This window comes from Castor canadensis, chromosome 1 (genome assembly GCF_047511655.1).
Source record: "Castor canadensis chromosome 1, mCasCan1.hap1v2, whole genome shotgun sequence".
Taxonomy (NCBI): Eukaryota; Metazoa; Chordata; class Mammalia; order Rodentia; family Castoridae; genus Castor; species Castor canadensis.
Window position 1 is genome coordinate 188,487,455 of NC_133386.1, and position 12,562 is coordinate 188,500,016.

The window sequence follows — 12,562 nt, forward strand, 5'->3', positions numbered from 1 at the left end:
GCAGTCTGCAAAAAACTGAAACTAGATCCATGTATATCACCCTATACCAAGATTAACTCAAAATGGATCAAGGATCTTAATATCAGACCCCAAACTCTTAAGTTGATAAAGTCTTTTTGTTCCTTAATTGTTTGCCTGGTGCCTTGCACTATTACTCTGACACTGGTCTCCAATCTCTGTTCTCTTACTTACACCTCCCACATAGTTAGGATTGCAATTATGCTCCAACATGCTCAGCCTTCATGGTTTGTTTTTTATTTTCCTCTTTCATTATCAATAATTTCGTATCTACAGGGTCTTCATGAGGCAGTAATTTTAAAAGTAATTTTTTACACTTTCTAATGAAGAAATTGTATATTGTTTTGCTGCCGATATGTTACTGATAGGTTAAACAAAATAGTGTATATTTTACAGAATCTCAAAAGCTGTTTTACTGCTTGGATTAAGCAGAAGAAATACATAACTAATCATTATTTTTCACTCACCTGACTAGTAGTGGCAATGGTGGAGGTAAACTGTACCACTGTGACTAAATTCATTCTCTTGGGATTATCAGATGACCCTGAGCTGAGAGTCTTCCTCTTCCTGTTCTTCCTTCTTGTCTATGGAGTCACAGTCTTCTCCAACCTGGGCATGGCTGCACTGATTCAGCTCAGCTCTCAACTGCACAAGCCCATGTACTTTTCCTCAGTCATTTGTCCTCTGTGGATTTATGCTACTCCACAGTCATTGTGCCAAAAATGCTGGCTAACATTGTGAGTAAAGACAAAGCCATTTCTTTCTTAGGATGTATGGTGCAATTGTATTTATTCTGTACTTTTGCAATCACTGATGTCTTCCTACTGGCTGTGATAGCCTATGACCGCTTTGTAGCCATCTGTAACCCTCTGTTGTACATAGTCTTTATGTCCCAGAAGCTCTGTGTGGTGTTGGTATTGGGCTGCTACCTCTATGCATCTCTGTGTGCTCTGATTCATTTATGTTTAGCCCTTGAGATTTCATCCTACAAGTTGAATGTGATCAAGCACTTCTTTTGTGATCTACCCCCTCTTCTAAGTCTTGCTTGCTCTGATGTCACTATCAATGAGGTGCTGGTGTTCATTGTGGTCAATTTCAATGAGGCTCTTACCATTGTGATCATCCTGACCTCCTACTTGTTTATTCTTATCACCATCCTGAGGATGCGCTCTGCAGAAGGAAGACACAGAACATTTTCTACCTGTGCCTCCTACCTCACAGCCATCACTGTCTTCCATGGAACAATCCTTTTTGTTTATTGCCAGCATAGTTCTGGCAATAGTTTGGATATTGATAAAGTGACTACGGTATTCTACACAGTAGTGATTCCCATGTTGAACCCCCTGATCTACAGCCTGAGAAACAAAGATGTAAATGAAGCTCTCAGAAAAGTGGTGGGATCCAGTATAATTTCCTAAGCAACAGTTCAGTAACAAAATTTTTAGTTTCAACATGGAGATGGTTCTAGTGGTGAATAAGTTGCCTGAAGATGGGAATGGAAGAACAGTAAAATAACAAGATGAGGTTGAGTCTTATTCACTTATCTTAGTGTGTCTTTAATCTACAATAGAAGGATTGTGTGTTTCCAAAACTTACAGTTCACTTAAATGTTGTTCTAAAATTTTTAGTGTTTTAAATTGATATGGATAATATCACTACTAAGATACAGATACTTACATATTCAATCCTTCATATTTTTAATGAAGGATTTACAAAAATCATACATTTTTCTATATACTTTTACACATTGAATTAATAGTATTTTACAATGAAAAAACAGCTGTCAGTTCATGCAAAGAAAGAAAAATTCATATTTGTGTACAACTTTTGATTATTTTTATTGTTTCCTTTAGTATTTTGGTAGATTTTGCAATGTAAAGTGTTTTTTGGAAGGTGACATATCATCTCCTTTGAAAAACATGCGCAATAATAATAATTATTTGCCAAGAATCCAGAAATCTATTACATTTCATGTAGAAAGACAGAATAATTTTTATATATAATTCATTTTATCTTTTCTCTGAAGTCTCTTTTTCTGTCTCTCTTCATAATAATTAATCATTTAATAACAATTATTATCAATGACTGAATCTGCCTTTCTTACCTTCTTTCACTTTATCTTTAACTTCTTATAATCATGTTACCACTAATCTCCATTGAAGATTAAATATTTACTGACACATGTAAGTTGATTTCTATCCTCTGTTCATGATCTTTGCTTATATATTTGTTCTTCATAAAATACTCTTTTCACTTGTTTTATATGTACCCAAACCACAGCTACTCATTCAGTCTTCTTTCAGATGTACATTTCTTTTGCAGATCCATTAATATTGAAGTCAGTTTTAATATTGCACTCACTGTTTTAAATGTAGCTGCCATTCTTAAATCTATAAAATGTTAGAAAAGAAGAAAAAGCTTCAAGTTCGTGAGAACAAAACTTATTGTTTTGACCCTGATTTTTTAATTTGGAAAGTAATTTCACTTCTTTCATGCTTAGTTTCTTGAAATTTTAACATTGGATAATCCTGCCAAACTCATGGCATTTTATCAAGATTAAACTTTAACAATATGTACTTAATGACATTTTTATTTTCACAAAAAAATCCTTATTAATTGAAGTATGGTACAATAATTCTTTACTGTTAAGTATAAGATGTATACAATCATAGGGGTATAATAATTCATGCAAACATGTTTTAGAATAAAAATAATAGCATAGATAGTCAAATGTCAAAAATTTTCTTTAAATTTCTTTCAGGAAAAAGTGAATATATAAATTTAATATGAATCCATATTATCCTATAATTTTATGCTAAATTTTGTACCTTATACAAGATTTTCAAATCTCTTTCAAGAGTATTTTATTTCTATATCAAAGGCCTAAGTAGTTATTACAGAATAAATAAAAGGGTAGAAGAAAAGAGTTTCTAATTCTAATTGCTTTCTTAGAGGCCCCTGACAATACATGAAATTAATGTATTAAAGTGAAACTTGTGGAGAAATAATAAAGAGGACTTGATCCAAATAATTTAAGGCATCGATAAGCATGTTTACTCATGAGGGAGAAATACATGAGAAGATATTATAAAAAAGAAGATTTTATTTGGATTAATCTTCATGAAATTTGTTTACTTTGAATCTAGATAAAATTCCAAATTAAGTAAGAAAATGTTGAGAAAAGAAATTCTGTCTCTTTTGCAAAACAGAAAATGTAAAATAGATTTAGGTTTCAATGCATGGAAATAATTTTCAATGGTTATGTAAACATGATAAAATAAAATCACATTTCCCACATTTTTGGATGTGTTCACAATAAACCAGCTTCCAGGACACACTGTTGTTTTTATTTACTTTTATTTATCTGTTCTAACAATGCAAAAGATCAAACTCATGGTCACACACTTTACCACTGAGCTGTACCCATTTTCACTAATTTGGTATTTTAATTTGCCAAAACAATGGTGGATAGGTAGTAAAACAGCAGCATTCATCTTGTTTGAAATAAATGATGAACAATCCATTCTCAAAAAGCAAATTCTCTGTTTCTTTCCTTACTGGGTAAAAGATAACTTCATTTTGGGTCCTAAGAAACATTCCTCCTTAAATTTCATTCTTAGGAAAAGAAGATATAGATTGTTTAAGTGCACTAAAAAATTATTTTAAATTCTGGAGTGACACAATGAAGACAATAATTTGGGCATACAACCATGCAGGCATGAATACTTTTAGCAAATAGTGTTATGTTTTTTGTATTTGTAATTCTGTAACTTCAGATTTTAAAGTGTTCTTGTTAGGTCTTGTACCTGTAATTTAGTGCATAACTTATGTTTGTATTATTTACTTTTAACTCATATGCCTTTACTTTTTTTTTTATTTTGAGAACACCTATTTGTGTGTTATAATTTTCTTTTTATTATTGTTGTGCTGGGGGTACATTGTGACATTTACAAAAGTTCTTAAAATATATCATAGTTTAATTCACCTCCTCTATCATTCTCCTTTATTTCCTCCTCCCCCATTCCTGAAATAGTTTCAACAGGTCTCATTTTTCAATTTACATTCAGGTATAGACAATATTTGCACTATTTTAAGTCTCCCACACTCTATCCCCATATCCTGCCCCCTCCCACTGGTACATTCAAGGCTAAAAAATACATCACAAATTTAAGTGGGAAACAAAAGATTTGGGGTTTTGGGGTGTGTCCAGAGTTATTTTATGACCAACAGAATTAATCTGAAATACATGGATCATAAGATTTCCTGTCATTTCTTTGTTCCTGAAGTCACATTCAAATTGTACTTGCTGTCCAGAATCATATTTATTAACCAGATGATTATGTTACTTTGCAACTAAAAAATTGTATAGAAATTGAACTTTCATTTCCCATGACAGTAAATCCCTGTATGATTTTATCTATAAGAATAATCACAGCAATCCTTATTTTTATGAATAACTTTTATGACATATTTTTGTGAAATGTTCTAAGAGAAATTATAAAATATTATTGGAAACACAATGAATGTATGGAGGTAGGGACGAAGGCAGGGAGGGAAGAACTAAATTTTTGCTTTATTTATTTTTGCTAATTTTAATTAGCAAAATTATCCATGGATGGATAAATTCTTGTTAGAATAACACAGGAATCAGAATTCTTAAATGTTGTCATTTTAAAGACTATAAAAGTTTGTTTTTACAATGCAGTGTTACTTGATATTTTGGTTATCACTCATACAACGTGTCAAAATCCTCTTGAGTCCTTATCATCAATGCTCATTTTATTTATTGATTTTATTTATTTATTTATTTATTATATTATTTTAATCTGTTGGTAAAAACAAACATAGTGACCCTATATTTTCAACAGGATTCTATACAATTATTAGCAAAATCCACTTCATCAGTCTCTAAGAAGTTAACTAAAAGAAATTGTTGAGATCCAGCCCAGTGGTTCAGATCTATAATCTCAGTATGAGGGAGGCAGAGATTAGGTGGATCATAGTCCTTGGCTATTTCTGAGGAAAAAGTGAAAACCTATCTGAAAAATAACTAAAAGAAAAGGGCTGGGGTATGGCTTAAGTGGTAAAGCATTGGGTAACAAGTATTATGCCCTGAGTTCAAACTGTAGTATTGAAAAAAATCTATGGCATGATTTATTAAGTAACAGTTAAAATAAAACATGTTTCAACTTTATTTAGCTCAGTTTTTAATTTAATTTTATTTCTATTTACATTTTTAGCAGTATTGGGATTTGTATACAAGGACTTGCACTTGCTAAGTGTATGCTTGCTCTACCACCTTAGCTTTAGTTTTTGTTCTTTTCTTTCTTAGATAGTCTTGCTCTGTGGCCTGGCTTTGCCTCAGACCCCCACCCTCCTACATATACCCACTGCATAGCTGGGATTTCAGACACATGCCACTAGGCCAGGCTAGTTTTTTGAGAGCTGATCAAACTAACTTTTTTTCTTTTGCCCAGTTTGGCCTGCAACTATGGTTCTCTAATTTCTGCCTTCTGAGGAGATGAGATTAAAGGCATGAGCCACCACAGCCAAGTGTTTTATGAAGCAGTTATTGAGCATCTGGCTGCAATTTAAGAGGTAGCAGCATAGAAAGTGATTTGTACCAATATCACAGCTATTCATAATATAAATTTGCAAAAAATGTAGAAATAGAATGAAATATTTGAAACTATCACACATGTTATTAGCATGTCGTTTAATGGTTAGAAAATGACTGATTCACCTCTAAGGTGAAGAAAACTGCAGGGTACCAAGTCTCAATGCTTTCAGATACATAGATAAGCTTAGATAGGAAGACAAAAAGAGAAAAAATGGGAGAGAGGGAAGAAAAAGTGAGGAGAGAGGGAGGAAGGAAGGAAAGAAGGGAAGGAAGAAGGGAAGAAAAAGAAAGTTTTTCTATCAGGTAGCAATCTAGATTTGAAGTAAAATTGACTTTAGAAACAGAATTCATTATTTTTTATATAGAGAGCCCAAAAGATTAAAAAAAAAACAACCTTCTAGAACTAAAATTGAGTTCATCAAAGTCACATTGTTGGAGCCATCTTGGCCACTTTTCTGGGATTTACAATATGTCTGGAATTTACACTGGTTTCCTCACATGACTCTGCAAGTGGATTTCTGCTAGCTCTGCAATATTGCATGCCCTCAATTGGCCCTGCAAGGTTTCCTGTAACTGTACCCACATTCTATAAGTGGGTGGGGAGTGGCAATTCTGTAATTGAGGCTCAGGGCTTTGAAAAATTATCTCCCTGAAGTCTCCTAGCATAATAAATTTCTTGCTTCCTGCAAAGTGGTCTCAGTGACTTGTTTCCCTCACTGTTTCCCGCAACATTTCTGATTCATTGACAGGGAGTGGGAGAGACCAAAGTTGATATTTTTGCCTCCCTGGCTATTGGGCAGTTGCCTAACTTCTAGGGATGCAACCCAGCCAAGGCACCACTGGATGCTTAGTCCAGACATTTAGATAAGCCTCCCTTGGAGACTGAGGCCTCAGGTCTGTACACAGCAATAGAACCTTGGTAGAGAAAGTAGGAACCAGGAAAATTTGGAGCACAGCCCATCTGAAACAGGTAACCCAGTTCCATCAAAATAGGCCCATCTATGAGAGGATGGAAGAGGGGCTTGATCACTCCCTTGGTATGCACCAGTAACCTTGAATCTGATTCTTTGGTATATGTGATTATTCAGGGGGAAGCTTTGGTTGGTTTCTTCTATACTAGGATTGTTGGGTTGGATGAATGCATGATGTGCATCTGAGAACATGAAAAGAGTGTGACTTTGGTCACTACATGGTGTGCAGAGTTCATTTCCAGAAGCCAGGGACATTCTCATTTGGTGTAGAGTAATCTCTCTTTGGGCCATCAGACGGGATTTATATGCACTCACTACAGCTACAAGATGTCTGAAATATCTCCACAAGGAGAACAGTTAGGGATGGATGAGTGAAAGTTGTCTGTCTTCCCTTTGTGTTGGAAAGTGAGGACCTCATACCTCATTTCCAAACACCCTGATCCTCTTGTACCTTGTCTCAATATGAGTGGGAGTCAAAGTAAATAGACTCCTTTATAATCTATACTTGACAACTTCAAGAGAGAGTACACAGGTTATTATGGTGTTGAGCTCACACCCCAGAAACTTTGGAAATTCTGTCAAATAGATTGGGTGTCCTTTAAAGTTGTATGGCCTTCTGAGGGATCTGTAGATTGAGAAACCATTTGTAAGGTTCATCAGGCAGTGACAGGGACACCAGGTCATCCTGACCAGTTCCCCTACATAGACATATGGCAGACATTGGTAGATCATCTTCCTCCTTGGCTTAAGAAATGCTTTGAAGATAACTATAAGATTATGATGGCAAGGGAAACAATTCCTGGAACTCTTAAAAGAAAGGAAAAGAAAGAAAAGTCTCCTCCCTCCAGTGTTTCAGGCCAAGCCTTACCTGTTCCCACCACCATATGCCCCAAATTATCCACTTGTGCCTTGGCCACCCCACCTCCAGCAGATCCCACAACAGACTCAGAACTTGAGGACTTAAGAAACCCCTTTTCTCTTCCCTTTTCAGGATTTTCAACCAGCCCACCTACACAGTCTGGAGCTCACCCAAAAACCCACTCAACAGCATAGGTAGCATTCCAGATACACCTCAGGGAGATCAGAGTGACCATGTGGTATAATCCAAACCATGGGCTGCAGGGAGGAGGGTCCTTGTTCATCTCTCAGCCCTTCACCAACAAGAACCTCCTAAACTGTAAAAACCATACCACCTTGTAAACCGAGAAGCCATAGACCATGACTGACTTGATTTAGTCCATCATCCAAACTCACAATCCAACCTGGTAGGTCTGTAGGCAATTGCTTCAAATGCTCCTCAGCATGAAGGAACAGAGGTGAATTGTCCCCAAGCCCTTTATTGGCTTGAGGCTCATGTCCCCAATGGGACAAATGATGTACAAGCTTATCCCCAGAAGCCAAACATATAGGGGACCCAAATGAAGCAGAAAGCTGAGACAATTTACATAGCTACATAGAAGCTTTTATGGCAGGTCTAAGAGAAGGGGAAAGAAAGGCCATAAACATGAACAAAGTCTTAGAGATCTTACAGAATTCTTATGAGAGCCCAGCAGGAGTTCTATGAGAGACTAGGTGAAACATAGCATCTATATTCTCCCTACAATCCTGAGGCCACTGAAAATCAGCAATTGATCAATGCCACCTTTGTCTGGCAAGGCCAGAGGGACATTAGGTGAAATTTACAAAAATAAGGATTTGCAGGCATGAATGCATCCCAGCTCTTGGAAGTGGCAACTAAGGTGTTTGTCACCCGAGACCAGGAAACCCAAAAGGAGGCACAATGAAAAATAAGAAAAAGGTAGATCTCCTGGCAGCACCATTGAATGGATGGGGAGGGCACAGTAGGGGTAAAGGCTGAGGAAGAGGCAAAGGAAGCTCCTCACAAGCATGGCCCTGGTCATCAGACACCCTAAAGAAGAATTAATGTGCCTTCTGTCCCCAAGAGGGACACTGGAGAAATGATTGCCCACAGCTCCAGCCCAGGCACAGAAAGACAAAAGAAAAAGAGGACTTTGTGGAGCTTGTAGGCATTGAGTGGACCAATGATTAGGGGTGACTGGGCTCTTTCCTCATCGGCCCCCAAGAACCCATAGTCCATATGTCAGTAGGAGGCCAACCTGTAGATTTCATGGTGGACACTGACAGTGAGCATTCAGTGGTGACCTGAATTCTCAAAGTGAGAGGACACTTGTAAAATAATGTCTTACATAGAATAGTAAAGGCTTAAAATAACTGTCAATATTCCATGAGGGAAATGACTATGTCTTATGAACTATAAAAGAATAAGCATATGTCTGTATATATGTCTATATACACAAACACACACACACCACCCTAAAATTGTGACTCTCATAAATGCAAAATGTTTTAATGATTTTACTTTACTTGTTGATGAAACTTGTGCAATTGTTACAAAAAGGAATTTTTTACCCACAATTTTAATGATAGGGAAATCATAAATATATTACAAATAACTACAAAAATGTGTTTTACATGGGTAAAGGAGGGGAAATCAATTATCTGCACACTGGACAAAATGCACATGGATAAGTGTGATTACATTGTGTCTGATTATTTACAGCTAACAGAGTTGCAAATAGACCAAGGACAATGACGAACAACAGTAAGCTAAAAGAATAAATAGGCATCCTATTTCAATTATTTTAATAATTATAAACCTCAGAGAGCATGGAAAAATTTCTGGCTATGTTTAGAGTTCATGCCTGGATTGAATGTGACAAATTAGTAAGCATGTAAAATAAATTCTCCATACAGATTAATAAGAAAATAGATGTCTTAATTTACCCAGAAATGCTGTATTGCCACTCAAAAGCACTGTGTGAACAAGATGGCAAGTATACGGAGGCAGTGGGAGGAAATTTATTGAACTACTACCATTTTCATATTGTAAGTGAAGGAACTGAAAGTTGCTGAGCAATTGCCCTGCCTGAGGTTTCCTTGTTCCTGAGGAACAGACCTAGAAATCAGTCACTGAAGCAACTAATGCAAACTCTTTGCTCTGTTTTTATAAGTGGGCTTCAAACAACTCCAAGGACTTCCTTGCTTTCTCAGAGGGAATGATCAAAAGACGTATTTCAAAGTTAGAACTGTAGACGTTCTATTCCTTTACCCAAAAGGCTTCACATGGAACAGCAGCATTTTAATATGCCTTAGAAATAAACAAGATAACAGAAATAAGACACTTTATTCAAAGTTTGCAAAAAAAAAAAAAAGAAGTCATTCTACATGATGAGTTGACAAAGATGCTTGTTGACAGAGTTAATGAAATAAGCAAAATATTTGCCCAGGTTCAAATGAAGAGGAACATAGCCTTGAAACAGGGTTGTAAAACATGGTAAACTGTCAATTAAAAGCTGTAACCTTGGAAGGAGCTGTGAGAAATTGCCCATTAGAGCCATGCAAAAGTTTGGGACCAAGATGAAAGGCACCATGCAGAGATAAGCACCCATTCCTGCCTTCCTTTGTCTCCACTTGTAAATAAACTTTCCAAAGCAGGACTCCTCTGCTGTTCTTATCTAAACCTTAGGTCTCTAACCCACTACTAGCCCTACTTTATGGGAGAGCACATTCCTTGTAACCTGATACCCTGCACTGCCTTTTAAATATCCTGTGATTCCTTTGTTCAGGGCTCAGACACAGGTATATGTCTGGGCCCACTAGCGTAAAATTAAAATCTGAGTTCTCCTCCAAGTGTTGCTTGGTTTCTCCTCTGACTATATTGCCACAACAACACAAAGTTCTGAAACTGATTTGACAATAGTGATATTTAATGTGGCAAATATTAGCTTTAACCAGACATGTAGTAAATTCTTGATTCAATATAAGAAAATTGAAAACATGTTCATGAAATTGCACTAACTGAGGACATGCCTTGTTGATATCAGGATCCTCAAGTGTATTTATACTCACCATCCTATTTATTTTGACCTTGCTGCTTTTGTTCTCTTTTTCTTTTGTCAGTGTCTTTTTTCTGCTCTAATTCCAGAAACCCAGAAGCACTGGGGATAATGAAGTTGGAGAATGGCACTGTGAAGAAGGAGTTCTTTCTGCTGGGATTTAGTGACCATCCAGGACTTCAGAATCTTCTTTTTTGTGTGTTTTTTTGTATCTATTCCATTACTCTCATGGGGAACCTTGGGATGATTTTATTAATCACAATCAGTTCCCGACTGCACACCCCAATGTACTTTTTTCTCTACATTCTGTCCTTCATCGATGCATGCTATTCTTCTGTCATTGCCCCCAAATTACTTGTGAACTTGATTTCTGAGAGGAAGGCCATTTCACATGATGGCTGTGCTGCACAGTTATATTTTTTCTGCTCATTGGTTGACACAGAATCTTTCCTGTTGTCTGCCATGGCTTATGACAGATACATAGCAATCTGCAACCCTCTGCTTTATAGTGCAATTATGTCAAGAGTGTTTGTTACCAACTTGCTCTTGGAGCATTTTGGGGGGGAACTATGAGCTCAATTACTCACACAACTAATACTTTCCAACTGTCATTCATATCTAGAGAAATTAACCATTTCTTTTGTGACATCTCCCCACTCTTCTCTCTATCCTGTGATGATACATGCATGACATCATTCTGGTGGTCTTTGCAAGTCTGGTGAAAGCTATCTGCCTTCTAACAGTTCTCCTCTCATATGTCTGTAATATAGCAGCCATCCTCAAAACAGGTTCTGCAGAGGAAAGAAGAAAAGGGTTTTCCACTTGTGCTTCCCACTTGATGGTGGTCACAATTTATCATGGTACCCTGATTTTCATTTACTTGTGCCCCAGCACAGATCATACACTATATATTGACAAAGTGACCTCTGTGTTCTACACACTGGTTATACCTATGCTAAACCCCCTAATTTATAGTCTAAGAAACAAAGATGTCAAAAATTCCTTTAGAAAAATGATTAGCCAAAAATTGCTTCCTTAGTATTAGGGAAAATGATACTAGCAACTTCAACAATGTTTATTTTTGGATTTTTAGCTCTGACTATTGGAAAAATCAATTTAAAATGGGCACTCCCCAAATATGTGGTTGATTATGCACCTACCACAAAATCAAAGCAGAATTAAAACTAGAACTACCATCATTCACATTACATACATCAATCTCTTAACTATTTTTAATATTTATTTAAGGAAAGCTATCTTCCACTAATTTCCTATATCTCACATTCTTTCTACTTTTCTTTCCTTAAACATTTTCCACAATTTTTTCAATAATAGATAAATATTTGATATATCATTATTTCCTTTTGGTAAAAGAAAATGGATATAGTTGCCAAATATTTTTTATTAATTTTGATTCCCTTGGAAGTGCATGCATATTATAATTAATTGCCCAAGTCAAACTTGCATATAACTTTTTGAAGACGCTCATCATTTTCTTTTGTACCTTGTGCAATAGAACCTTAGTGTGCATGAGTATATGGCTTCAAGGAGACCACCATTGTTCAGAAAATCTGGGTGCTTAGGATGCAGAGTTTGGTACTGTACTGAAGATGCTTGATTCATTTTTTTCCATAACACCACTCAGCTTCCACTAAAAACATGCCACCATTTAGCAAACCTAACATTTTCACTTTGTCACAAAATTCAGCACATCACAAGCCTTTTTGGGCTTGAGTAGATTATGATAACATTTATTTTGCTTTTGTAGCATGCCAGTTGTTTGGGGTTCATATGTTTTCATAAAATTAAGTTTAGGGAAGCATTAGGTAGATCACAATGATTTAAATACAACTAACAGTAACACTGAACTAAGAGCTCTTGCTATAACCTTGAAGAGGAAGATAGCCTTGAAACAGGGTTGTAAAGCATGGTAAACTGTCAATTAAAAGCAGTAACCTCGGACAGAGCTGTGAGGAATTGCCCATTAGAGCCATGCAAAAGTTTGGGACCAAGATGAAAGGCACCATGCAGAGATA

The 12,562-nt window shown here is 36.2% G+C and overlaps 2 pseudogenes; both read left to right on the forward strand.

Moving 5' to 3' along the window:
- The first annotated feature begins 501 nt into the window (after positions 1-501).
- LOC109677022 (olfactory receptor 5L1-like) lies at positions 502-1,436 on the forward strand (annotated as a pseudogene).
- Positions 1,437-10,625: 9,189 nt separating this feature from the next.
- LOC109677023 (olfactory receptor 5AP2-like) lies at positions 10,626-11,565 on the forward strand (annotated as a pseudogene).
- The last annotated feature ends 997 nt before the right edge of the window (positions 11,566-12,562 follow it).